The sequence below is a fragment of the Triticum urartu genome, chromosome 2 (assembly GCF_003073215.2).
Source record: "Triticum urartu cultivar G1812 chromosome 2, Tu2.1, whole genome shotgun sequence".
NCBI classification, from domain to species: Eukaryota; Viridiplantae; Streptophyta; class Magnoliopsida; order Poales; family Poaceae; genus Triticum; species Triticum urartu.
The window spans coordinates 184,702,849-184,719,434 of NC_053023.1; positions in this window are offsets into that span (position 1 = coordinate 184,702,849).

Genomic DNA, 16,586 nt, shown 5'->3' on the forward strand with positions numbered 1-16,586 from the left:
AGAAGGACGGCAAGGAGGTTGCCGCGCCCGGCAAGCAAGCTGCCGGGAAGAAGCCAAAGAATGGACCCAAGCCTGAGACGGAGTGCTTTTATTGCAAAGGGAAGGGTCACTGGAAACGGAACTGCCCCAAATACTTAGCGGACAAAAAGGCCGGCAACACCAAAGGTATATTTGATATACATGTAATTGATGTGTACCTTACCAGTACTCGTAGTGACTCCTGGGTATTTGATACCGGTGCCGTTGCTCATATTTGTAACTCACAGCAGGAGCTGCGGAATAAACGGAGACTGGCGAAGGACGAGGTGACGATGCGCGTCGGGAATGGTTCCAAGGTCGATGTGATCGCCGTCGGCACGCTGCCTCTACATTTACCTACGGGATTAGTTTTAAACCTCAATAATTGTTATTTAGTGCCAGCTTTGAGCATGAACATTGTATCGGGATCTCGTTTAATTCGAGATGGCTACTCATTTAAATCTGAGAATAATGGTTGTTCCATTTATATGAGAGATATGTTTTATGGTCATGCTCCTATGGTAAATGGTTTATTCTTAATGAATCTCGAGCGTATTGCTACACATATTCATAGTGTGAGTACCAAAAGATGTAAGGTTGATAATGATAGTCCCACATACTTGTGGCACTGCCACCTTGGTCACATAGGTGTCAAACGCATGAAGAAGCTCCATGCAGATGGACTTTTAGAGTCTCTTGATTATGAATCATTTGACACGTGCGAACCATGCCTCATGGGTAAAATGACCAAGACTCCGTTCTCAGGAACAATGGAGCGGGCAACCAACTTATTGGAAATCATACATACTGATGTGTGCGGTCCAATGAGTGTTGAGGCTCGCGGTGGCTATCGTTATGTTCTCACCCTCACTGATGACTTGAGTAGATATAGGTATGTCTACTTAATGAAACACAAGTCTGAAACCTTTGAAAAGTTCAAGGAATTTCAGAGTGAGGTTGAAAATCAACGTGACAGGAAAATCAAGTTTCTACGATCAGATCGTGGAGGAGAATACTTAAGTCACGAGTTTGGCACACACTTAAGAAAATGTGGAATAGTTTCACAACTCACGCCGCCTGGAACACCTCAGCGTAACGGTGTGTCCGAACGTCGTAATCGCACTCTATTAGATATGGTGCGATCTATGATGTCTCTTACCGATTTACCGCTATCCTTTTGGGGCTATGCTTTAGAGACTGCCGCATTCACTTTAAATAGGGCTCCGTCGAAATCCGTTGAGACGACACCGTATGAATTATGGTTTGGGAAGAAACCTAAGCTGTCGTTTCTAAAAGTTTGGGGATGCGATGCTTATGTCAAGAAACTTCAACCTGAAAAGCTCGAACCCAAGTCGGAAAAATGCGTCTTCATAGGATACCCAAAAGAAACTATTGGGTACACCTTCTACCTCAGATCCGAAGGCAAGATCTTTGTTGCCAATAATGGGTCCTTTCTAGAGAAAGAGTTTCTCTCGAAAGAAGTAAGTGGGAGGAAAGTGGAGCTTGATGAAGTATTACCTCTTGAACCGGAAAATGGCGCAACTCAAGAAAATGTTCCTGAGGTGCCTGCACCGACTAGAGAGGAAGTTAATGATAATGATCAAGATACTTCTGATCAAGCTCCTACTGAAATTCGAAGGTCCACAAGGACACGTTCCGCACCAGAGTGGTACGGCAACCCTGTCTTGGAAGTAATGTTGTTAGACAACGGTGAACCTTCGAACTATGAAGAAGCGATGGCGGGCCCGGATTCCGACAAATGGCTAGAAGCCATGAAATCCGAGATAGGATCCATGTATGAAAACGAAGTATGGACTTTGACTGACTTGCCCGTTGAACGGCGAGCCATAGAAAATAAATGGATCTTTAAGAAGAAGACAGACGCGGATGGTAATGTGACCATCTATAAAGCTCGGCTTGTCGCTAAGGGTTATCGACAAGTTCAAGGGGTTGACTACGATGAGACTTTCTCACCGGTAGCGAAGCTGAAGTCCGTCCGAATCATGTTAGCGATTGCCGCATTCTATGATTATGAAATATGGCAAATGGACGTCAAAACGGCATTCCTTAATGGTTTCCTTAAGGAAGAATTGTATATGATGCAGCCGGAAGGTTTTTGTCGATCCTAAGAATGCTGACAAGGTGTGCAAGCTCCAACGCTCGATTTATGGGCTGGTGCAAGCATCTCGGAGTTGGAACATTCGCTTTGATGAGATGATCAAAGCGTTTGGGTTTACGCAGACTTATGGAGAAGCCTGCGTTTACAAGAAAGTGAGTGGGAGCTCTGTAGCATTTCTCATATTATATGTAGATGACATACTATTGATGGGAAATGATATAGAACTCTTGGACAGCATCAAGGCCTACTTGAATAAGAGTTTTTCAATGAAGGACCTTGGAGAAGCTGCTTATATATTAGGCATCAAAATCTATAGAGATAGATCGAGACGCCTCATAGGTCTTTCACAAAGCACATACCTTGATAAGATATTGAAGAAGTTCAATATGGATCAATCTAAGAAGGGGTTCTTGCCTGTGTTACAAGGTATGAAATTGAGCTCAGCTCAATGTCCGACCACGGCAGAAGATATAGAAGAGATGAGCGTCATCCCCTATGCATCAGCCATAGGTTCTATTATGTATGCCATGCTGTGTACCAGACCTGATGTAAACCTTGCCGTAAGTTTGGTAGGAAGGTACCAAAGTAATCCCGGCAAGGAACACTGGACAGCGGTCAAGAATATCCTGAAGTACCTGAAAAGGACTAAGAATGTTTCTCGTTTATGGAGGTGACGAAGAGCTCGTCGTAAAGGGTTACGTCGACGCTAGCTTCGACACAGATCTGGATGACTCTAAGTCACAAACCGGATACGTGTATATTTTGAATGGTGGGGCAGTAAGCTGGTGCAGTTGCAAGCAAGAGCGTCGTGGCGGGATCTACCTGTGAAGCGGAGTACATGGCAGCCTCGGAGGCAGCACATGAAGCAATTTGGGTGAAGGAGTTCATCACCGACCTAGGAGTCATACCCAATGCGTCGGGGCCAATCAAGCTCTTCTGTGACAACACTGGAGCTATTGCACTTGCCAAGGAGCCCAGGTTTCACAAGAAGACAGGCATCAAGCGTCGCTTCAACTCCATTCGTGAAATGTTCAAGATGGAGACATAGAGATTTGTAAAGTCATACGGACCTGAATGTAGCAGATCCGTTGACTAAACCTCTCCCTGGAGCAAAACATGATCAACACCAGAATTCCATGGGTGTTCGATTCATCACAATGTAACTAGGATTATTGACTCTAGTGCAAGTGGGAGACTGTTGGAAATATGCCCTAGAGGCAATAATAAGATTATTATTATATTTCTTGTTCATGATAATTGTCTTTATTCATGCTATATTGTATCCGGAAATCGTAATACATGTGTGAATACATAGACCACAACATGTCCCTAGTAAGCCTCTAGTTGACTAGCTCGTTGATCAACTAGATAGTCATGGTTTCCTGACTATGGACATTGGATGTCATTGATAACGAGATCACATCATTAGGAGAAATGATGTGATGGACAAGACCCAATCCTAAACATAGCATGATCGTATAGTTCGTTTGCTAGAGTTTTTTCCAATGTCAAGTATCTTTTCCTTAGACCATGAGATCGTGTAACTCCCGGATACCGTAGGAGTGCTTTGGGTGTACCAAACGTCACAACGTAACTGGGTGACTATAAAGGTATACTACGGGTATCTCCGAAAGTGTCTGTTGGGTTGACACGGATCAAAGACTGGGATTTGTCACTCCGTATGACGGAGAGGTATCACTGGGCCCACTCGGTAATGCATCATCATTATGAGCTCAAAGTGACCAAGTGTCTGGTCACGGGATCATGCATTACGGTACGAGTAAAGTGACTTGCCGGTAACGAGATTGAACGAGGTATTGGGATACCGACGATCGAATCTCGGGCAAGTAACATATCGATTGACAAAGGGAATTGCATACGGGGTTGATTGAATCCTCGACATCGTGGTTCATCCGATGAGATTATCGTGGAGCATGTGGGAGCCAACATGGGTATCCAGATCCCGCTGTTGGTTATTGACCGGAGAGTCGTCTCGGTCATGTCTGCTTGTCTCCCGAACCCGTAGGGTCTACACACTTAAGGTTCGGTGACGCTAGGGTTGTGAAGATATGTATATGCAGTAACCCGAATGTTGTTCGGAGTCCCGGATGAGATCCCGGACGTCACGAGGAGTTCGGAATGGTCCGGAGGTAAAGAATTATATATAGGAAGTGCTGTTTCGGCCATCGGGACAAGTTTCGGGGTCACCGGTATTGTACCGGGACCACCGGAAGGGTCCCGGGGGTCCACCGGGTGGGGCCACCTATCCCGGAGGGCCCCATGGGCTGAAGTGGGAGGGAACCCAGCCCATAGTGGGCTGGGGCGCCACCCCCCTAGGGCCCATGCGGCTAGGGTTGAGGGGAAACCCTAAAGGGGGCGCCCCCTTGCTTGGGGGGCAAGCCCCCCACCCTAGGCCGCCGCCCCCCTAGTAGATTCCATCTACTAGGGCCGGCGCCCCCCCTAGCACCCCTATATATAGTGGGGGAGAGGAGGGACTTCATACCCAGCCCCTGGCGCCTCCCTCTCTCCCCGTTACGTCTCTCTCCTCGTAGTATAGGCGAAGCCCTGCTACTGTGACGCCCTGCATCCACCACCACGCCGTCGTGCTGCTGGATCTTCATCAACCTCTCCTTCCCCTTGCTGGATCAAGAAGGAGGAGACGTCTCCCGTCCCGTACGTGTGTTGAACGCGGAGGTGCCGTCCGTTCGGCGCTTGGTCATCGGTGATTTGGATCACGTCGTGTTCGACTACATCATCACCGTTCTTTGAACGCTTCCGTGCGCGATCTACAAAGGTATGTAGATGCATCCAATGACTCGTTGCTAGATGAACTCCTAGATGGATCTTGGTGAGACGAGTAGGAAATTTTTTGTTTTCTGCAACGTTCCCCAACAGGGGTGTGGGGGTATTTATATAGGTGAGGGGAGGGGGTTTCTTGGGGTAGGGGACAAGAAATAGAGTAGGAATAGGAAAGAAAAAGAGGAAACAGAGTAGGACTAAAGTCCTACTAGGAATCAAAAAGGGGCGGCGGTGGCTCCTGCCTCTGGCGCCTGGCGCGCGCGATGGCCTGGCGCGGCCAGCTGCCTGCGCTGGGGAGGCGGTGGCTGGCCTGGGCCTTGGCCCGGCTGGCCTGCTGGATTTTTTTTAAACGGTTTCGCGCGCAGAAAAACACAGAAAGAAAATCTAAACGGGCTCCAAAATTTCTAAAGTAAATTTTCCCCGACTCCTAAAAATGAGCCGAACAAAATGAACTTTTCTCCGGGCCTAAAATGCAATTTTCGAAAACGCGCATTTTTCCCTATCCAAATAAAACAAACAAACTCCGGCAAAAAAAATTTGTCTATTTATTAAATCTTCATTTTTCCTCAATTTTGGGAAAGTCATATTATTCCCTCTCTTATATTTTTGATATCGGAAAAATTATCGAAGATGAAATAAATAAATCAAGTGATCCTCTTTTCAAATTCGAGAAAACTCTCAAATATGAAAATAACGAAATCTCCAACTCTTTCCGAAGGTCCTTGAGTTGCGTGAAATTTCTAGGATCAACCAAAATGCATGAAAATATGCTATGCATGATGATCTAGTGTATAACATTCCAAATTGCAAATTTGGGATGTTACAATATCACAGACAATGGGCTTCTTATCTAGCAGCACTGTCTCATAAAAATCCTGCTGCTCCTTGGTGTGAAACCTGTAGTCCACGGCAGTCCTTCTCCTTGAAGCATATGGGTCTGCTTCTCTCCACTTCCTCAGCCCTGAATCTCTCCTGAGCTTCATGTCCTCAGCCACAGGATGAGCATCGTTGTGGTCTGGGATCTTGGGCTTGAGCTTTCTCAGAACATTCTCTTCCTCTTCTTCAGCAACAGTTTCAGGCACTGGGGCCTTGTTCTTCTCAGCTGCAGGAATGCTCCTTGTATTCCTCTTTGGTTTTGGCTTGGAGGCAGCTTTGGGCTTAGATGCAGTAGCCCCTGACCTTATGGCATCACCCATCAGCTTGGGTGCCTTGGGTGCTGGTGCAGCTACCTCTTCTTCTTCTTCTTCCTCTTCCATGATGGAAGCTTTGCCAAGCACTCTATCCACAGTCTTCTTCACCCTTTCCTTTCTTTTCTTGCTCTCAGCTGCAACTGGCTCTATGGGCTTCTCAGTTGACATTCTGGCCTTTGACATTGGCTGCCTACCTGCTGGCCTTTTGATTTTCAGGCCTGGCTTAGTGCCTTGAGCTGGCTCAACTCTCTTGGAAGTGGCCTCTTCCTCTGCCACATAGTCTTCATCTTCGGAATCTGAAGTCCTCTTCTTCCTCTGTCTCGTGGCAGCCTTTGGCAAGTTGCTAGGAGTGCTCCTGCTGCCTTCATCAGAAGAGCTGGAGGGACTAGTGCCCTCACTCATCACCACTTGCTGTTCTGACACATTCTGGCTATCACTTTGGTCTGACATGCTGTAAGCTCTGATTGCTGACCCTGTGAACAGATTATAGATGAGGTAGAAAAGATGAGCATCACAAAATGCAGAGATTTTTGCAAAAAGAATGATCCAAAAACTTAGTTTTAGTTTCCTACTGAAATCATCTCGGATCTACCGATTTTCAAACTCGGTGATACCGAAGCAGTTTTTGGAACCTATACTAGTGAACTTGGTAGGACCGAGTCACAGTTCGGTGGCACCGAGACTGCTAGGGTTTCACAGAGTTCCAAAATCGGTCACACCGATAAGTAATTCTCGGTCAGACCGAGTCTCACTTGTGCAATGGCATAAGCCAAATCGGTGGGACCGAGTTTTTCAACTCGGTGGGTCCGAGATGGTTTCGGCGGAAACCTAAACCTAGAATTTTCGAATCAAACCTAATCTACGGGCGTTTTGACTGGATAGAAGTTTATCAAACGTGGCTAGAATCAATATGATCACAATGTGCTAGGAATCAGATTGAGGAATAGCACAAAGATCAAGTCCATACCCTAGTTCGGCGGGGACTTGCTACGGCGGCAACGGCGGGACAGAATTCCCGTTGACGGCGACGGAGACCAGCGACTAGAGGCGGCTGGCGGCGAGAAGATGATCCGGAGACCACGAGGGCAGAGCAGGCTATCGTGCGGGCGAAGGGGTTCGGAGAAATTTCCAAATTTTGCCCGTGACTATATATGGCCCGACCCTGTCGGTGTGACCGAGTGGAACGACTCGGTGGCACCGAGATTCATAACTGCGTGCAGTTACTGAAACTCGGTGTGACCGAAAGGTTCAAATCGGTTGCACCGAGATCGAAAACCTAGATCAACTTAATGATCTCGGTAGGACCGAAAGTGGAGTATCGGTCAGACCGAGAATCATAAAGAGGTTTTGGAAGTTTAAGTCTATGACAAATCGGGGACTCCGAGCGCTCCTCACACAGAGTGGTTCGAATCTGACTTGATCAAATTTTGTGATGCAGCATGAATAGAGTTTGAGACGAGAAAAACATAGATAGCTAGAGGAGGTTCTTAGGCATTCTTGTCCATCCACTTGGCAAAAAGAAATAAAGCCGAACAATCAAAACAACAAGTGGATGTCCTCGAATGAGTAAAATATGCAACCAGCATGCTCACACAATAATATGGCAAATGAAATATGTGACAAGGCATGCACAACCAATTCTAGCATCTATCAAGCAATTTGCGATGACTAGGTCATCTATATATGAGTATATTAACTTAGGAGCCAAGTGAGAACACTTGATCATAGGTCATACTCATCGTTTAAGCTCAAGTGGGGTTACCACTTTTACATAAAGCATTGTTGTGTTCACATCTTTAGAGTTGCTTTAGCTCAAGTCTTAGAGTAAAGCTCCCCCTAGATGTGATATCCCCCCTAAGAGGGATGAACTAACCTTGGGTTTTGTCGATGATGACTTCATGTAGATATTGAAGATGTGGATGCTCAATGTTGATGTTGATCTCTTGGAGCTATCCATTTGAGTGAATTGCACTTTCAATACCTACATGGGTTAGTCCCACAAGGAACAAACAAGGATATCCATAGACATAGAGTGATGCACACAAAAGATGGTGTCCATGAAAACTTTTAGGTTACCTTGTCCCTTGTCTTACCAACAAGAGGGTTTGTGACTCCTTGAACTAGTGCAAGATGTGGAAGTTGATTGCACTTGTTCTTGCCAAAATGATAAGAGTGAAGTATGTTGGCGGAGTCACCCTCAAGAACTCTCTAGTTCTTCTTCTTTTGGATCCACATCATATTGATGGGAATCCTTGGAGTTGTAGTCGTACTTGATGAAGTGGAACTTGAAGTAGTCTTGGGAATCCACTTGACTAAGGTCTTAGGAGCTTCTTCAAATGCATCAATTTCCTCTTGAAGCTTGTCCTTGCCTTTTTGCTCGTAGTCTTGTGGTGGAAGATCATCTTGAGCTTGTGTCCCCTTGAAAGAAGCATACTTCTCTTGTTGAGGGACAAACTTTGTCTTGGGGTATTGATCTTCTTCCCACTCAACTCCATTGGCATTGAACTTTCGTTCAAAACCAACACCTTGATTCTTCCGGTGCATTCCTTGCTTGCGCACAATTTCCTCGAATTGCTTACTCCCGGCAAGGCTTTTGTACACTCCTTTCTCTATAATTCCCTTCAATAAACTATTTTCTTGCTCAAGTGTAACTTGGCTAAGAGAATCATTAGTGGAATCAAGAGAACTACTAGAAGCAACAATATTGGATTTAACATGATCATTGTTACTGCTAGAGGAAGAATCTTTCTTGTTACTAGATTTGACTTGAGGCATGTAAGTGGATAAGAGTAAACGCTTGGCAATGTAAGAAGAACTTTTCTTGCGGAGATCATCTTTGATTGCCTTTAAGAACTCATGCTCTTGCTCAAGATTGAGCTTTTCAAAGCGTAATTTCTCATGAGCTCTTAAAAGCTCTCGATGATCTTCGAAGATAGTGTCATGAGCTAACTTAAGAGTTTTTAGTTCTTTAGTTAGAGCCTCAATCTTCTCCTTATCATTGTCATTCGTTTTATCTTGATTAGCATGATTAATTGGTCTTTCATCATAGTATTCATCACTAGAGTTGTCAACAAGCAAATCATCACCTAACAAGTCATCTTCATCACTATTGAAATCAACATACTCGGGGTGTGTTACCTTAGGACCTTTGGCCATGAAGCATCTTCCAATTCCTTCATTTGGTGAGTCAAATATGTCGTAGGAGTTGGTTGACACAAGTGCTAGACCGGCAACACCTTCATCTTGAGTGTCTTCGGAGTTGGAGTGATAACTTCTCTCGGAGTGGCTGTCGGAGTCGGAGTCGGATACCCATTCACCAACATGAGCTTGATGTCTTCTTCTTGTGTAGCTCCTTGATGATTTTTCCTTCCTTTTCGAATCCTTGCTTCTCCCTGAGTATCTTCGTTCATAACGATCATCTCTACTCCTTCTCTCTCTTGGTGGTGATTCTTTGCTTCTTCTTCTTGGAGAATCTTCTCTTCTCTTGTAGGGAGCCGTACACTCATTGGAATAGTGTCCGGGTCTTCCACAATTGTAGCAGTTTCGCTCTCAACTAGAAGATCTTTTGTCATTGTAGGACCTTGACTTGAAACTTCTATCTTTGCTTCTACTCTTGTAGAACTTGTTGAAGTTCTTCACCATTAAGCTCAATTCTTCATTGAAGTCTTGTTTCTCACTTGATGATGTAGGGGCTTCACATGAGGCTTTATAGGCACCACTTGATTTGTTGTGAAGTTCCTCCTTATCCTTAAGTGACATCTCATCAGCAACAATTCTTCCAATCACCTCCGTTGGCTTGAGATCTTTGTAATTGGGCATCATTTGGATCAATGTGCACACGGTATCATATTTTCCATCCAAGGCTCTTAGAATCTTCTTGATGATGAATCTTTCGGTCATCTCTTCACTTCCTAAGCCGACAATCTCATTTGTGATGAGAGCAAGCCTAGAGTACATTTCAGCGACACCTTCACCATCCTTCATCTTGAACTTGTCAAGTTGGCTTTGAAGCACATCCAACTTGGATTCCTTGACGGAGTCGGTACCTTCGTGCATACCAATCAAAGTGTCCAAATTTCCTTTGCATTCTCAAGACGGCTGATTTTGTTGAATTCTTTGGGGCACAATCCGTTGAAGAGAATATCACAAGCTTGAGCATTGTATTGCAACATCTTCAACTCATCCGCGGTAGCTTCACGGTTTGGTTCTCTCCCATTAAAGAAGTCACCTTGCAAACCAACACACACAATAGCCCAAACGGCGGGGTTATGTCCAAGAATATGCATTTTCATTTTATGCTTCCAACTAGCAAAATTAGTACCATCAAAGTAAGGACCTCTACGGTGATAATTTCCCTCGCTAGACGCCATACTCTCCTAGGTTGTGAAACCAAGGCTATGACCACCAAAAGCTATGGAGATCAAGCAAATGGAGACCAAAGCTCTGATACCACTTGTAGGATCGAAAGTATGTCTAAGGGGGGGGGTGATTAGACTACTTGACCAAATAAAAACTTAACCTTTTCCCAATTTTAGTTCTTGGCAGATTTTAGCTATTTTGGGACAAGTCAAGCAGTCATCACACAATCCAAGCAAGCATGCAAAAAGTATATTGGCAGCGGAAAGTAAAGCATGCAACTTGCAAGAATGTAAAGGGAAGGGTTTGGAGAATTCAAACGCTATTGGAGACACGGAGGTTTTTCCCGTGGTTCGGATAGGTGGTGCTATCCTACATCCACGTTTATGGAGACTTCAACCCACGAAGGGTAACGGTTGCGCGAGTCCACACAGGGCTCCACCCAAGGGTAACGGTTGCGCGAGTCCACACAGGGCTCCACCCACGAAGGGTCCATGAAGAAGCAACCACCCACAAAGGGTCCACGAAGAAGCAACCTTGTCTATCCCACCATGGCCATCGCCCACACAGGACTTGCCTCACTAGCGGTAGATCTTCACGAAGTAGGCGATCTCCTTGCCCTTACAAACTCCTTGGTTCAACTCCACAATCTTGTCGGAGGCTCCCAAGTGACACCTAGCCAATCTAGGAGACACCACTCTCCAAGAAGTAAGAAATGGTGTGTAGGTAATGAACTCCTTGCTCTTGTGCTTCAAATGATAGTCTCCCCAACACTCAACTCTCTCTCATAGGATTTGGATTTTGTGGAAAGAAGGTTTGAGTGGAAAGCAACTTGGGAAGGCTAGAGATCAAGATTCATATGGTAGGAATGGAATATCTTGGTCTCAACACATGAGTAGGTGGTTCTCTCTCAGAACATAAGAGTTGGAATGGTGTGTGTGTGTGTGTTCTGATGGCTCTCTCATCGAATGAGGAGGTGGAGGGGTATATATAGCCTCCACACAAAATCCAACCGTTACACAGTTTTCCAATCTCGGTGGGACCGAATCTATGAACTCGGTTGGACCGAAAATGTAAACCTAGTGACCGTTAGTGATTTTCGGTGGGACTGACATGCAACTCGGTAGGACCGATATGGTTAGGGTTTGGGCATAACGTAATCTTGGTGAGACCGATTACACAAACTCGGTGAGACCGAATTTGGTAATTAGCTACCAGAGAGTTGGTCAGGCAAACTCGGTGGGACCGATTTGCTCTTTCGGTGAGACCGAGTGGAACTCGGTGAGACCGAAAAGTTACAAAGGGGAAACACTGAGTTTACATTGCAATCTCGGTGGGACCGATTCACTCTTTCGGTGAGACCGAAAAGTTACGAAAGGGAAACAGAGAGTTTGCAACCCCATCTCGGTGAGACCGAGATCCTTATCGGTAGAACCGAATTGCTAGGGTTTGGCGGTGGCTTATGACAAGTGAAACTCGGTGGCGCCAGATAGGAAGAATCGGTAGGACCGAGTTTGGCTTAGGGTTTAGGTCATATGTGGATATGGGAAAGTAGTTGAGGGTTTTGGAGCATATCACTAAGCACATGAAGCAAGAGGCTCATTAAGCAACACCTCATCCCTCCTTAATAGTATTGGCTTTTCCTAGAGACTCAATGTGATCTTGGATCACTAAAATATAAAATGAAGAGTCTTGAGCTTTTGAGCTTGAGCCAATCCTTTGTCCTTAGCATTTTGAGGGTTCCACTTTCACATCCATGCCATGACAATCATTGAGCTTTCCTGAAATAATCATCTTGGAATAGCATTAGCTCAATGAGCTATATGTTGTTATGAATTACCAAAACCACCTAGGGATAGTTGCACTTTCACTATCCCCAAGGCACATGCTGCTGCCGCTGCCTAAGAAGCAACAACGGCCATTTGGGCTACCTTGGCCGGCTAGACGCAGACTGCGGTCACCCTCACGAAGCTTGTTAGCACGCGCCTGGCGGCTGCGGCCGCGCTCTCGCCGGAGTGGGCCGCCAAAGTTGCCCTCACGATGTGGGTCCACGTCCCCATCTTTCACCGGTGACGAATGAATAGTGAAATGATATTTGGGGAGTGAGCTAGTGTGCTTGACACGCCGGCTGTGGACTGTAGCCGACGCACCTTCTCGTGTAAGCCATAGGCGTACTATACACCGACGGTGCACCAAGATATTTTGTGCTGCATCTCACATGGTTGGTGATAATAAACTATGTTCGATCTACTTGATTCATCGTCTTGATTTGAATTACGTAATGGGGTCACAACTGCAAAGGATGGTGTTTGAATTGCTAGAACTTTTATCTGCAGTGAACATGCAACTATAGGTGTGTCGTTAAAAAAATTGGAATTATTCAGGGTCCGTTTGGACGTTTTTATACATTAACTTGGCTTTGTAGGCATTTCAGGTGCACAATTCGAATTTGAACTACATGCACATGATCCAGTGCATATAAACGGGTTGAAAAATCAAATATGTGTCCTTGGTTGCATGCTTAGGTCCCATGCAAGAAATGGGAATGAATGTCACACACCCTGCCATCGTCACTCGGTCGCAAACATTAAGATACCTGATTTTTAAATTCTAGTAAGTCCAAAACTCGTTTGAAATTCATGAAACTTGGCATGCTATCATGGAGCGGCATCAACATGCCGTGGTAAAATTTTTGTCCCATTTGGGGCAAGTTTGGGTATAAGCTTCTCACAAACCAGAGCTTCTCACAACAAGCATGATGGTTTCGGTAGGGAACATGCCACCTTTGGGGATGAAATGATATCTATTGCCTCTTATTGCTTTCCAAAATTTTCGAGTGTCAACATAGAACAATAGGAGTGTTGTGTTTAATTTTGGAATTTTTTGGGGTTTGTTTGGACATTTTTATACATTAACTGGGTTTCCCAGGAATTTGATGTGCATAAATCAAATTTGAACTACATGCACATTCTCCAATGCATATAAACCGGTTGAAAAATCAAATATGTGTCCTTGGTTGCATGATTAGGTCCCATGCAAGAAATGGGAATGATTTTCAAACACCCTGCCACCGTCACTCAGCCGCAAACATTGAGATACCTGGTTTTTAAATTCTAGTAAATCCAAAACTCGTCTGAAATTCATGAAACTTGGCATGCTATCATGGAGCGGCATCAATACGCCGTGGTAATTTTTTGTCCCATTTGGGGCAGGTTTGGGTATAAGCTTCTCACAAAGCAGAGCTTTTCACAACAAGCGTGATGGTTTTGGTAGGGAACGTGCCACCTTTTGGGATGAAACAATATCCGTTGCCTCTTATTGCTTTCAAAAAATTTCTAGTGTCAACATAGAACAACAGGAGTGTTGAGTTTAATTTTGGAATTTTTCGGGGTTTGTTTGGACATTTTTATACATTAACTAGGTTTTCCAGGCATTTTATGTGCATAATTCAAATTTGAACTACGTGCACATTCTCTGGTGCATATAAACTGGTTGAAAAATCAAATATGTGTCCTTGCTTGCATTCTTAGGTCCCATGCAAGAAATGGGAATGAATTTCAAACACCCTGCCACCGTCACTCGCCCGCAAACATTGAGATACCTGGTTTTTAAATTCTAGTAAATCCAAAACTCGTCTGGAATTCATGAAACTTGGCATGCTATCATGGAGCGGTATCAATATGTTGTGGTAAATTTTTTGTCCCATTTGGGGCAGGTTTGGATATAAGCTTCTCACAAACCAGAGCTTCTCACAACAAGCGTGATGGTTCTGGTAGGGAACGTGCCACCTTTGGGGACGAAACGATATCCGTTGCCTCTTATTGCTTTCAAAAATTTTCTAGTGTCAACATAGAACAACAGGAGTGTTGTGTTTAATTTTGGAATTTTTTGGGTTTGTTTGGACATTTTTATACATTAACTGGGTTTTCCAGGCATTTTATGTGCATAATTCAAATTTGAAGTACATGCACATTCTCTAGTGCATATAAACTGGTTGAAAAATAAATATGTGTCCTTGGTTGCATGCTTAGGTCCCATGCAAGAAATGGGAATGAATTTCGAACACCCTGCCACTGTCACTCGGCCGCAAACATTGAGATACCTGGTTTTTAAATTCTAGTAAATCCAAAACTCGTCTAAAATTCATAAAACTTGGCATGCTATCATGGAGCGACATCAACATGCCGTGGTAAATTTTTTGTCCCATTTGGGGCAGGTTTTGGTATAAGCTTCTCACAAACCAGAGCTTCGCACAACAAGCGTGATGGTTTCGGTAGGGAACGTGCCACCTTTGGGGACGAAACGATATCCGTTGCCTCTTATTGCTTTAAAAAAATTTCTAGTGTCAACATAGAACAACATGAGTGTTGTGTTTAATTTTGGAATTTTTCGGGGTTCGTTTGGACATTTTTATACGTTAACTGAAATTTCCATGCATTTTATGCGCATAATTCAAATTTGAACTACATGCATAAGCTCCAGTGCATATAAACTGGTTAAAAAATCAAATATGGGTCCTTGGTTGCATGCTTTGGTCCCATGCAAGAAATGGGAATGAATTTCAAACACCCTGCCACCGTCACTCGGCCACAAACATTGAGATACCTGGTTTTTAAATTCTAGTAAATCCAAAACTCGTCTGAAATTCATGAAACTTGGCATGCTATCATGGAGCGGCATCAACATGCCGTGGTAAATTTTTTGTCCCATTGGGGGAAGGTTTGGGTATAAGCTTCTCACAAACCATAGCTTCTCACAACAAGCGTTATGGTTTTGGTAGGGAACGTGCCACCTTTGGGGACGAAACGATATCCATTGCCTCTTATTGCTTTCAAAAAAAAAATTCTAGTGTCAACATAGAACAATAGGAGTGTTGTGTTTAATTTTGGAATTTTTCGGGGTTCATTTGGACATTTTTATACATTAACTGGGTTTTCTAGGCATTTCATGTGCATAATTCAAATTTGAACTACATGCACAAGCTCCAGTGCATATAAATTGGTTGAAAAATCAAATTTGTGTTCTTCGGGGCATGCTTAGGTCCCGTGCAAGAAATGTGAATGAATTTCAAACACCAGGGCACTGTTGATTGGTGGCAAAACGTTGAGATACTTTGTTTTTAAATTCTAGTAAATCCAGAACTAGTCCGAAATTCATGAAACTTGGCATGCTATAATGGAATGGCACCCGACATGCTGTGGTATTTTTCATGTCCATTTTGAGAGAAGGCACACTCGAATAACAACAAACAAAGGCATTTTGAAACAAATAGCTGCCATTGTAACATCTCAAACGTTTCATATAATTTAAATTGTGTGCGTTCTGTTAACCATTCATGTGACGCCATGCCTCACTTTTTAAATGGCTAGGAGGTGCTGTGCGGACAGGTGCTTGAGTGCTTGACTAAACGGAAGGCATGCGAGCTGTACTCCAATGTGGAGGCTCACCGGGAAGCGTGCTAGCTGTACGCCGCGCAGGCTCACCGGGAAGCGAGCCCTTTGACTTCCATGGCCGCCCGACTTGCTCGCATCCTCTACATTAATGGCGCCCAAGCCGCAGTTTAATAAGGTTTTTAAATATAAAACACTCATCACAAACGTTTTAGTTAGAACGCCCGTATGCAAAACCAACAATTTCCCCAGGAAGCCAAGGGAAAATGTGCCTAGCAGGATTTGTGCAGCTCTTGATCGCAAACATTTTAGTCAGAACACCTATATGCAAACTAACAACTTCCCAGGAAGCCAAGAGAAAATGTGCCGAGCAGGATTTCTGCAGCTCTTGATCGCAAACGTTTTAGATAGAACACCCGTATGCAAAGTGAGAGCTATGGTCTTCCCCCTTAAGTTGAGGGAAAATCCACAGTGCGGGATTTGTGCATCCCTTCAACGCAAACGGTTGTTTTGGATGACCCTGTGCAACCACGTACAAATAATTTGGTAAGATTTGCATCTGTCATATTGGGTATGTTGCCATTTGTCAAACTGGAAAGATTGACATTTGTTGATGTAGTAACATTGACATTTGTCAATCCTTGTAACACTGCGATTTGTCAAAATATTCAGCTAAAAATCACTAGTAGTATCTAATTTTTGCAATTAAAATTA